Here is a 13,037-nt window from a genome sequence, read left to right on the forward strand (position 1 = left end):
TTTTTGTGTTATACCTAGATGTAGTACATTTAGACAATGTGCTACCTATCATTTACATGTTTATATCTAAATGTTAGAGTATTAGTCCTAGCATCTTTGAAACCAATGACAAAACCCCACTTATTCCTCTCTAGCTCTTTTTTTTATTCTAAGCTACTGGCAAATTTACAGTATCCATTTTAATACATTGAAAAAAAAAGGCACCTGGACATCTCTGACATGAGTGTCACTTCAGCACTCAGCAGCTGGAGTGAAATTGAGCTTTATGTATAAAGTTCACTCTTAGCCAGCAGATTTCTGCATCCACCCATGTTGCTAATGTCTTTACCAAGTCACCCCATAATTTTATGAAATGAATCAAATTCCTCTCTGGCCCTAATAACATTATCTCGTTGTACTTTTCTCATCTGGTCATTACCTGAAATAAGGTGTCAAGATCTCTGGTAAAGGAAACCCTTCCGTTGTGTGTATAGCATGGTATTACATGCACACTTCTGAGTCATATATATATTAAGGGTCTGGAAAGAGTCATCTGATGGAGAAAAAAAAAAGAAAAAGAAAGAAAGAAAGTAACAAGAGTATGTTTTGGGATCTCCTTGCAGAAGCACTTAGCAGGCTCTGGTGGAAGCCGGTTTGGGCTCTGTAGGCCTGGACACACAAAAAGGAATTTCCATAGCCAACATGCATTGGAGGGAGCACACTTGCATAGTTATGGCCCTCAGATACGAACTGAAGAACACATTTACATCCAAAATAACTCTACACAGCTACTGAGATGATCTATATCCACTCATGAATAGCAGCAAGTTGGCTGCGACAGCACCCATGTGGCCCTGGTCACAGGTGACTGCCATTTTGGCCATCATGAGCTGTGCCTACGTTGCCCTGCAGGAACGGCCTCCACGGTGCCACCAAATGGGGCTCGCTCTGCCCTTCCCATCCGCTGTGTGCCTTGCAAGCAGCCTGGGCACGTGCCCTCATGCTAGGGCTGTGCTCACGCTACGCCTGAAATCATGCCTGCTGGCTTGTGGTGCAAGAGACCCGATTTTGAGAGCTCCCTGTGGGACATCATTAATGGACAGAATAGACACAGGGATAATGAGAGAGTGTGAGAAAAAGATGATCTAATAACAGCTAATACCTCTCCTGACAAACTTAGTCGCCATAGGAACTGTCTTGGAAATAAATAATTGTGTACCTCTGAGTCAGTTTCCTACCAGGGTTTCTCAGGAGCTTGGTCATTTATGAGCCACCACAGAGCTGTACCTTAAAGTTTCTTTCAGCCTGAGATATGTTACAAAGGAGGTCAGCTATCTTTGAATTCCTTGCTTCTGGTGACTTGGCTTTCAGTGGGTCATCATTTCATAACGCTGAAGAAAATTGGTTTACTCTGTGAGTACAGTGGCATAGTTGGAGGCTGATGGCTTGACCACTCCGGAGACATAAGGAGACGTAAGACATCATGCAGCTCTCTCTGTGGCACAGCACTTTAGCTGGAACCTGGGGGACCGAAGGGCGTGGAAGAAGAACCTCCATGATTTTAGCCAGCAGTGCAGACTACCAGAGGAGTGGCAGTCCATTTATTTTGCTTCTCTTTCTTCTTTTGAAGTTCACCCAGGGAACAGGAAGACTTCATGTCTTTGTCAGAGGTGGTGAAGCATTGTGTATCTAAATATGCTTGGCAGATGAATAATTGTCACTGGCTCTGAGAACAAAACAGATACAAATGTCTTTGCTTGATACCTATCGCTGCATTTGGTTTTAGTCTGGATGTGAAGCCAGAGCATTATCCATAATCCCAGTCTGTCATTTTTGTTAGCTGCCTTCTGTCAGGAAAAAGGATCATTTGGGGGAGCTTCTGCCTCTGTTCTATTCTGACAGTCATGGGGTTCAAGATGTTAGCTGGGCCAGATTGCCTAGACTGTGTCATTTTCAGCATCGTCATTTACTATGGAATTTGATAATTTGACACTTCCTTTCCCCACGCTGAAAAGTCAGTTTTAAGCGAGGGAAAGATTTTGGCTAAGCTTCTGTTTAGACTTAATTATTTTGATATTACTCATGAGCAGGTGTTACCTTGAAACTTGTTTTGACAGCAAGTCATTATCATTTATCATTTTTAGCAAGAGTCATGTAGCACAGTTATTACAGATGGGCATGCAAAGTAGATTGCCATTGCTTGGAGAGTGTTTCAGGTCCACCAGACGTTGGATCCTTGGCAGAAGTATGAGTTGCAGCACCTGTGTTGCTGTGCCATGAATTCTCTTTTTTTGCAAATGTTCAGCTGTTCTTTGACATTACATGGAAAAAAAAAATCGTGTAAATACATGCACATCTTGCTTCCGGGAATACAGTAAACTGTGATTTACTGTTGCCACGCCAGCTAAACATTCAAATTACACAATAGCTGGCAGAGGAAGGGTATTTCTCATTGTAGTGATACATACACAGAGATTGCCTGAATAAAGGCTATATAAAATAAAATGAAATATTTTTAGTTTTGCAAACTATCAAGAGAATTGCAGTATCTGCATGTATTTTGACTGGGCAGCATAAAGCATAGGACCTGAGGTTTAGGGAAACTTTCATCTCAAAGTTTGGAGTCCAGCTAATTCTCTCTGAAATGTTTGAAGAAAGCCGTGCAGTCAGTCCATTAGCCATGGGCCGTATTTATTGTTCCTGGATATGAGAAATGGTCACCTGCTGATGGACCCTGATAACACGAATAGTTGCTGGAGACCCTGCCCACCTCTGTTCTGCCTCCTTTGACTGTTCCCAGGGAGACAGACAGAGATTAACCCGGAGCCACCAGTCAGACCCTAATAAGAAATGGGACTGAATTTTTCTTCAAAGAAACTAGGAATTTGAGAGCAAACTAGCAGATCTAGGGACTTGTGGATTTAATCTAAACAGTGGTTGTAATATTCAACTGGAATTTATCTGAAGTGTAACTGCAGAAGTGCAAGGCTCTTAGACAGGGGCCAAAGCTTACAACTATGCACCCAGAGTCCCAAAAGGAGGCTTCAGAGAGGCAGCTGTTGCAGTGAAGGCAGCTTTGCTGGACCAACATGCTTATTCTGTGGGGCAGCATTTATTTCATGTTTTCTTTTATTGTATCAAAAAACTCTTAGGCCAAGTACGGTATCTGTAAACCAGCAGAGGAAGAATCATGGTTGTTTTTGAAAATGCCTCTTTAATTTACTTACCACAAAGGCTTTAATTTTTAAAGATTTTTAAAGAATTTTAAAGCATTGCTTTAGTTTTTAAAGAATAGAAATACTGGATTTCCTTACAAATCTGTAACAGGCTCACTGCCCTGGCATGTTGAGCTCTGTCCTTGTTCCTGGTAATCGATTAACCCAGAGGAGAATTTGTTTTAATAGCGAAAGAGAAAGTTGATGCTTGGTGTGACCCAGATTTAGTTTCTGACATCGCCACAAGCTTCCTGTTTAACCTGTAAGTTTTACTCCCCTCGCCCATAGACTTAGGCGACAGCTCTTCTGGGTGACAGTACTGGGGGTGCTGGAAGATAAATGCATTTGAATATGAAGCATTCAGATATGCAAGGATTGGGAGGAGGCATGAAAAGACTCACACAGATTCTGACAGCATCACCTAAAGGCACAGATATGGTGAAGGCTATACAAAACCCGAGTAAGTAGCATTTCCGAAGTAGACCAGATAAGTCAGGGATGGAAAAAGGGCACAGGGAGATAAGCTGTCTTGCAGCTAGATTTAGACAATATCCAGTGTGCTACATGATAGAGCTTTATGGTACAGGCTGTCTGAATTCAATATTTACATAATTGATCATGGATTAGGTGAGCACCTTCCACACAAAGCCAGTGGTAACAGCCACTTGTTTGTTTGTTTGTTTCACTCCTTCATTTCCTTCATTCCTTCCTTCTTAGTCTTTGTCTTTCTTGTTTTGTCCTTTTTTTTTCTTTATTTCCTTCCTTCCTTCTTTCTTCATTCCTTTCTTCCTTCTTCTTTTTTTTTTTTGTAAAAAATCAAACTTCTTAGGGTTATTTTTTCCATTGTTACTGGTTTGCTGACTCTGTGTATCAGAGCTGCGTTCCCTCTCAGGCATCTGTAACAAGCAGCTACAAATAAAATAAAAATCTAGTTTCAGAGGAGAATGTGCCAAGTTATTTCTAAACCTCTGTAAAAGTAGGCTCAGGAGTGTTTCATAGGACCATAGGGGATCAGTTGTCTTGCCTACATGTAAACAGCAAGTACATACCAACTATTTGTAGTCCATTGAGAAAGTAAACAGGGTTGTCTTGTCTATCCCCAATACTTTCTTTGTCTGCGGCCTGTAGCCAGCTACTGATTATCACGATAAGGCAGAAACACATTAAGTCTTGAAAATTATGTCTGGCTTCTGGCTGTTAGAGGAGATAGCTCTATCAGTTAAGCACGTAAAAGGCTGGGTGAGTGCTCAGCTGACTCCAGCAGGCCTGGAGCCGATCCCTTTTAACTCACTCGACAGCATTTTGCATCTAACTTCTCCCTCCTCCAGCTACCTGGAGGAAAGGCCACCAGAATTTGACATTATACCATTAAATGGCTGGCCAAACTCACTTCTCTTTGATGCCATTGGAAACAATGGACCCGAAGCATCTGTGTAAATGTCAGACTTCATCATAAGGGCTTTGCTAAAGAAGAAAGCTTGCATAGTGCCTGTAAGGTTTCACAAATAAATAAATGTGCCTAAAATATATGAATTGAGGCATTACAGGCAATTCTTCTCTAAGCAAAATTCCCTCTGGCATTAGCAAGAGTTTTTTTCTTGAATAATGATGGCAAAATGTAATCTCTTTCCTTGGACTGAAGATGTATTTGAATGTATATAATCAAATCAAGTGTCCCCATTGCAAGTGGTTTCGGTGGACTGAGAAGAAAACAAAGCTTTGTCAATAAATAGTCAAGTGAATGTCAGGTTCTGGATTCTGTTTGTTGGATTCCTGGCAGCTTTTTTTTTTTTTTTTTTTTTTTTTAGAGCTATGACTCATGTTTTTAAGGGTATAGATTTACAGTTTAAAATTTTGAAAAGAAAAAGTATTTTCTGGATAAATCTTTGCCTAATTTTTAAGTTTCTATGTCTGACTAGTTTTGGAAAGAGTTTGGTTTTTTTTTTCGTAAAAGCATTTGCAAAAATTTTCCTTCAAATACATACAAGTATAGTAAACTTTGGGCAGCTTAATTAATGCAAATGGATGTGCCCTGAACTCAAGTGTGTGCATAGTTTCAGTTTTCAAAAATTGTTTGGGGATGCAGGGAAAAGAATATAGATTTATAATTGCGATAATTACAAACTACTTAAGAGAGTGACTGCTTCACAAATGAGTGTGCCCACTCAAAGGCATACAATATATAAATGTTACCTGACTGCTCTGCAGATGCTTGATTGGAATAGTTACTTCTATTCTGTCATCTGAGCTCGGTAGGAGATGGGTAAGGGATACTTACTGAAGGTCTGGATGTTCTCTACTTATTTTCAGTCTCCCCATTTTAGGCACTCTCCTGCAGACACCTTCTGGAAAAGGATGACCGCAGGAGACAGCCTTTTAATGCCCGTCATTGCTCTGCCAAATGACACGTTTACTCTTATGACTGTCACTAACCTACTTTTCTCCCTTATTTCTCAAGGAGCTCTCAACTCAAAACATTTTCCAGCTTTCAATTAACTAAAGCACAGGCCTTCTGCGTAACCCATTTTGATTACAAATGTGCAGCCAAATCACACCTCTGCACGCCAAGGGAAAACAGCAGGCTGGCGATGCCCATAGCTCACCCCAGAGGCACCAGCCCCTCAGTCAGGTATTTGTAGCTCCACCACCACGCGAGCTGATTCCAGATGTGGCATCCAGACCTCTGAAGAATACCCTGGGCTGGCTTTCCTTTTAATTTCTGTAGCTTAATGTAGACAGACTGCCCGCTCAAGTGAGCAGCAGCATATTTACTGGTTTGAGATGCAGCTCTACAGCATCCAGCATCCTCGGCTATCTCTGCCCCTGTGCTGAGCCATTTCATCTGAGGTGGGAAATGAATGCTCATTTTTTTTTGGTTTGGTATTACTTCCTAGCTTAGTGAAGTGAAGCAGCTCTGTATCTCTGTATGGATGAGCTCTGAGAAGCACCAGTTGCAGCTAAGAGAGAGCACCACATCAGATCTTCATGGGCAGCCGTGGAAGCACAGCCCGAGATGTCAAATGTGGCAACGGCTTGACAGACACTACCTCTTTTTCAATCAAAGCCTTATGATTTTCCCTCTGTTGTCCCACTGGGATGGGATGGTATCCAGTTAGACAGTAAGTCTTCTTGCCCATCTGGGAAGACATCTATTAGAACAGTCAGGTAAAAGTAAGTAGATCTGGCATCTTGTACGCTTACTAAATCTTTATATTTGCATCCTAACAGGGTTACATAGTGCCTTCTGGTAACACTCTGTAATTAAACAGCAACAGGCCCCTAAAATCTCCAAAACCCCAGCAGCTGCTCCTACAGAAAGCATTTGCTTTGCTGCAGCAATTCCAACAACAGGCCTGAGAGTCAAATCAGCTGCTCCATCCCCACTGATCCACTTCGTGGGACAGCCCCGTTTGTGTTCCTGAGAGGCTTCGAGTTCTCTGCAAAGGGGGAGAACTCAGTCGAAAGAAAGAAAGGAAGGAATAAAGGAAGAAAGAAATTTTTTTTCAAATAGAAAGCTTAGACAAAATACTCTTTAAAAAAAGACAGAAGAAAACAACCTTTCTTTCCCTGGGCCTTTGGTCTCCCAGAAAGTTCAGAGGGCAGCCGGGGCAGGTTCCTTCCTTTACACCATGGCTTGTGTCACACACACAGCCTCTGCTGAGATCAAAGACATTTGGTTTCTCTTACCCTATCTCAAAGAGAAGTTCACTGATAAAGAAGTCTCCACCCTAATGATTAAACCCTATTTGGATTTGCATACCTGGGTGCGAGCCCTTCAGCCTGCAGGCCAGGATTAGGAGGTCCATGACTCCAGTGCCCATTTGCTAATCTGGCTGCTTTGCCTGTCTGTGCAGTGTTATGTCATTTGGCTTTCACAGCCATCCACTCCTCCCAGGGTGTTTTTCTTCCAGGGCTGCTACTGGGAAATGGAACCAAGATTAGTCCATCCTAAACAGCTGCACAAGAGCTGAGCAAACAAATAAGGAAAAAAATATACAGCAACCATTTACTAACTGCTCAAAATTAAACAGTGCCTGAGATGATCTTTAGGATTGTGGTTTACTTAGGGTTGGTTTATGAAACTCAAGAATGGAGATTTGATCCAAGGAAATAATTAAATTGAAGGCTAATTGGGAGAGGCTGATTTTTTTGTTTGTTTGTTTATTTTAGGCCATTTTCATTCCCTAAATAATGTTAAGGGCTTCCTGCTGGTTGCGGTGACCAAGGATTGATAGCTGTGTCCACAGGAGGCCCTTTTCATTAGGGAAACCATAGAGGAGTAAATAGGTTAGAGGGGAAGGTATTTTGAAATTAGAGTCAAGAGCATCCAGAGACAAAAGATTTGTGCGTGAGGCTTTATTTTCAGACCTTAGAGGGAGTGTGTCTGCCTGACAGCTTTGCCTGGCTGTTTTTTCCCCCAGGTATGTCTGACTGGCAAAAGCAGTCCCCACTCTCCATACATACTCTCTCTGCATCTCTACTACAGCATCACTACTGCTACACGTACCAAGGCAGGAGAGCTTTATTATTGGGTGAGAGAGAAAAATAATTTTAGAAAATACAGCTGGAGAGTGTGACCTGAGAACTTGCGTGGGTAAATGCTCTGTATTTTTATACATTTATATATATACATGTACATCTAATTGCGTCAGATTTTGCCATCCTTTCACACTGAGCAGTATTTTTCTTCCTGACGTTCCATGGCAATGGAATAGAAGTACTAGATTTACAGGATCACGGGCTGAGGTTGGCAGGGCCCTCTGGAGGCCACCTTGTCCAACCCCCTGCTCAGGCAGGGCCACCCAGAGCAGGCTGCCCAGGACCGCGTCCAGGAGGCTTTTGGAGATCTCCAAGGAGGGGACAGTGCTCTGACAGCGCTCAGCCACCCTCACACAGCACAGAAATGCTGCCTGGTGGTCAGAGGGAGCCTCCCGTGTGCCAGCTTGTGCCCACTGCCTCTCGTCCTGTCCCTGGGCACCACTGAAAAGAGCCTGGCTCCATCCTCTCTGCTTTACTGATAGGCTGATCCTGTACCCAAGGAGGACAACAGCAGATCCGTAATCCATGATTAAATCCTTAAAGCCAAGATTCTGCCCCTTTTGCTTATGCTGCATGCTGTAAAACATCCTGTTGATTTCAGTGCAGTCCTCCTGGCATGTCTGGATCTTAGCGAGCCTGACAAAGGTGGCCAATGTACACAGGCCACCCATTGCACTCACTGGTGAATTATCTTTCAGGATATTCTATAAAAACATTTGGTTTAGGGACGTACCTTCAAAAAAGACATAGAATGGAAGGGACTTTGCCCTGCCATAAGGTAGGCTGAGTAAAACATCCTCATCCTAACACCCGGGCTGCAGCAAGGGATGCTGCAGGTGCGTGTGGCGAGCTGTGACGGGGTCAAGTGGCTCCTCTGGGCGAGGGCAGCCCTGAGCTCCACGTAGACCTGGCTCAGCATCCCCTCCCTGCAGGCAGGCAGCAGGCAGATTGGCTGGTTTTTGGGGAGAGAAGTATTAGCTTTCAGTTTACTTGGCAAGAACACTATTTGAGTAGAGAAACAGTGGAAAATGAGGGAAATCACTGCTTCGCCTTCTGCTCTCTTTCAAGTTTTCATTTTTCCCCTTTCCAAGAATAAATATCCAAGAGGAATGGCACGTTTCTGGTTCAGACTCTTTAGAATCAGTCTTAATGATTTGCCTTTTTTTTTTTTTTTTTAGGCCTAACATTCCTGGATAAGATAAAATAGATTTAATCTTCTTTAAGCCTACTAATTGATTGCAAAGGATATATGGACCAGCTGACCATGATCATATCAGAGAAGCCTTTATTAACCCTAAGGGCACCCTCAGGCATCCCTGGGTATGACTTTGGCACATCTTTGGGGCACAGAAATGCTGTCAGCTGAGCTCAGCTCTCCAGCATTTTCTCACGGGAAGCCGTGCTTATCCCACTGCTGAGGCGGGACGTTACGGTGCAAAGCGAATTTTCCACTTACATAAATAATTTATATCTCAAAGTGCTTCAGCTAATGCTGCCAAACACTAGCTATGCAAAGCAATTCCAAAGCTGGAAGACGCACAGCAAGTTCATAACATTAATCGTATCAAATCCAGGCGATCATAACCACTAATCCCGCCGTAAAGCATGAAAGGCTCTGAAATCCGAAGCAATTGAAAAATCAAAGGAAAAGTAGTTAATGTTCTGGTTTAAGAGACTTGAAATGGCAGCACTGAGTAGCTATAGCAATTATAGTTACAATGAGCTCTGTTAGTGGAGAGAATCCCACTTGTTTTACTCCAAAATGAGAGATTCCAAATATTCACTTGTTTACCTACGGCCGTAGCTTCACACCTGCTCTGGTAATTCAGCGCCCTGAATTTAGAGCATCAACAGAGCTCTCTGATTTAGAAGCCACAAAGTGAGTCACATTTAAAGCCTGTAACGTGACATGGGATGGGAATTTTTTTGTATCCCTGTCCTCCCATTCTGTTGGCGTGCAACTTGACCTCAAATCCACTGTATTCTCACTCCTGTGGTTTAACCTGATGGCTCCGATTATTTACTTAGGATTTTATCCAATAATGACTTTTAAAAAATCATCCTGTAGATGCTTTTCTTTGTTTTCTGTGCTCTCTTGTGGTTGTTTTCCTTCCTATCTCATTGCTACCCTTTGCATAAATACATCACGTATGAAAAGCTGTATTGGAGTGAGTTTTATTGTCACAACACTTACCATGGGGGTGGGACAAATCCTGTTAATAGAGACTTGCGATGAATTCCTGTAGGTTTCCCGAATGGCAGGGAAAATACATATTATTTTCTTTTGTGCACTGCATTCCCCTTGAACCCACGCCATGCATCAACTGCTTCACAGGCATCACATTTTTATTATTTCATGGCGAGGGGACAGCAGCACGAAGAGATTAACGTCATGTGCATCCATCCATCTGGGGCAAACACAGTTTTCCAGGTACTATCAGCTCTGTGCCTGTGCTAGTACATGAACCATGCCTGGCAGAGCTTGCTGGACCTAAGACCAGGTCACAAGGAGCTGCCTGGCTCCCTGCTATTACAACATTTGCCCTCTGAAGACAGCTGACTGCATCCCGTTGCTGGTCAGGAGTGCACATGGCCACCGCCAGCTGTGCCCGGGGAGTTGCTGGAAGACTGCGAAGGGCCCAGGCCAAAGCCGCGTTAGCAATTTAACAGCACAGGCAGCTGAAGTGCAGCACCTGGAGATGCTCCTGGCACCGGTGGGATTATTAGTGCAGAGCCCACGTGCCCAGCGCAGGGAGCAGAGTGCTCACAGCTGCATCAGATGCTGAGGGCTCCAGGCTAAATTATGGGGAACCGTCACAGGAGGCTCCAATGGAGGCAGGGGGAGGATCTGCTCCTGTGGGGATCATTTTGGGTACCACAACCATAAAACAGTTCTTTCACGTCCTGCACTCTGCCTTGTCTTACCCCACACCTGCCACCTTCTGTGAGAGCTGGGGGCAGGAGCATTAATCTTTTCCAGTAACCCCATCCTAATGCGTTCCTGGAGAAGCCTTGGCCATTTCCCTGAATGAAAGCGGTACCCCATGAAGAAAAATGGCATAAAGCCTATACGATAAAGCACATTGACAGGGAAATGGAGATCACCTAGATATGCTGCATTGATGGCAGTAATGATACGGAAAGATTGAGACTACTGGAACAACACTGAAACCCCTAAGATGATTATTTAAATTTTTGCCTGGAAATCCATAATTAAAACCCCTAGCTAACACACCCACTGGAGATGTATTACATTTAATGGAAACATACAAATGTAATAAAATATTTGCCTGAATCCATCCTCTCATTCTAGCAGTTCAACATACCCTTCTGCATGATGTTTCTGGTGAGTTCCCTGTGGTCTTGTGTCTCCCTCATCAATATTTTAACCTACTCTTAAAAAAGTGCCCAGCTTCAGGACTAGCAGACACTTTGTGTATGTTCTCCTTATTGCAAGCTTATCTTATGTTAATTTTCTGTGTTACATGAAAAATCTCCTTGGGGTTCTTTAAGAGTTCACACTCTAACTGGAAGGGCTCAGTTGCTCCATCCATGGCTCAGGATTCTTTCTGGGAAGCAATTTGGATTCCCTGGAACTGAACTTTATTGCGTAATATACCCTAGATCTTGAAAGGGCGGGGGGGGGAGGGGGGTGCTTCGGTGAAAACTTTTAACCACATTTTCCATATTCGACTTATCAGCCATATTTTCTCTCCTTACAGTAGAACACTATGGTTTTTATAGAAAAAAAAAAGAAAAGACAATTCAAATTTGACTCAAAACCATAAATTCCAGGAGTTTTCTAGAACAGCATTGTGGTTGGACAGATGCCAAGCTGTGCTCTTGGAAAGCAGGAACCCTTGTGTACAAATGGAGCTTCTGAAATGCCACAAAAAAGCTGCCTTGACCCAGGCCCCTAGTGGACTAAAAGCCTGTGGTGTCCACGAGCTGTGTAATTTTACTGCTTCAGTAATCAGTGGGTTTCTCATTAATACCAGACTGAACCGATAGTGGCAGCCTTTGGTCGCGTTGGTATCACGAGTCTCACCCGATGGGAGTCCCACTGTTGCGGGCACCACCCAAACACGCTAGAGCCATTCATGGAATCGCAAAGGTTGGAAAAGGCCTCCAAATCCTCTGGTCCAGCCATCCCCCTGCCACCAGTATCACCCCCTAAACCATGTCCCTAAGCACCATTCCCTGCCCTGGCCAAGCACGTGTCCAAACAACGTGTCCAATTCTGCAGCAACACTGCAGAATTCTCACACAGGACCTGAGCAGTTGCTTTCACTACACGTCGTTTGGTTTGCCTCACTGGCTGCTGCATTTTGCCTCCTGAAGATAACTGTGCATTTAACATACTTCAACGAAAGGCACAGAAGTTGCATGCCTGGATTACCCAAACTTTGCTGGGAAATCCACCTCACTGCATACTGATGAAACAGACGGTGTGAGCTAGAAAACTCCAGTACAGAAATACAGCACGGTAAAGCATAAGGGAACTCTGCTTGCAGGGCAGAACAGCAGCAGATAAAAATAATGAGTCCTTAAATACTTTCCTTGTCCCCATTTACCTCCTCGCAGAGGAATGCTGTTTGTGGTGGCTCTAAAGCATGCATCATTCCTGTGCCTGCGAGCTGCATGTGGTTGCTAGATGGCAAGGCAGTCTTTAGACCATGATGTTCCTACCCCAAATAAGCAGTCACGAGAGCTGCGCACAAGAGCTGCTCATTAACTGGCAGTCGTGAAGTTTCCAAGGATGTCTGCACGGTGGAAGTCCTCCTCTCTTGATCTTTTTCCAGCTCACCCTTCTGAATTCTTAAAACTACTCAGGAGATTTTAAGCGCTGTAGTCCATGAAACCGCTCCTGGTATTACTCAGCTTACACAGCCGGTTGCCCTACAATGTATTCAAGAGATGGAAAATCAATCAGCAGACAGCAGGTGTTATGAGCCCCTGATCTTTCCCTGGTACCTGCACAGACCACGTAGAGCCCAAGGGGGGTATTTCATGTCAAGATCCAGTGAACGCTAGCATCTAACACCCTTTTTTTCTACATAACCTTAGCTGAAGCAGACCAGAAGCATCTGGTAGTTTTATTTGAACAGCAGATCACAAAGTAGGGAGCTAAAAGAATCCCCCCCCTCCCCAGCTCGTATGATTGGTAGCTCCAAATTAACAGTAAGGTGGATCTTCTGAACGCATTTTGCAGGACACAGTTTAGCACTCACCTCAGTGTTATCCCATAATACAACAGAAAACAATCCAGAAGTGAAATGGTGAGCTGCGTCTGGCCCACACCAT

This window comes from Anser cygnoides, chromosome 1 (assembly GCF_040182565.1).
Source record: "Anser cygnoides isolate HZ-2024a breed goose chromosome 1, Taihu_goose_T2T_genome, whole genome shotgun sequence".
NCBI classification, from domain to species: Eukaryota; Metazoa; Chordata; class Aves; order Anseriformes; family Anatidae; genus Anser; species Anser cygnoides.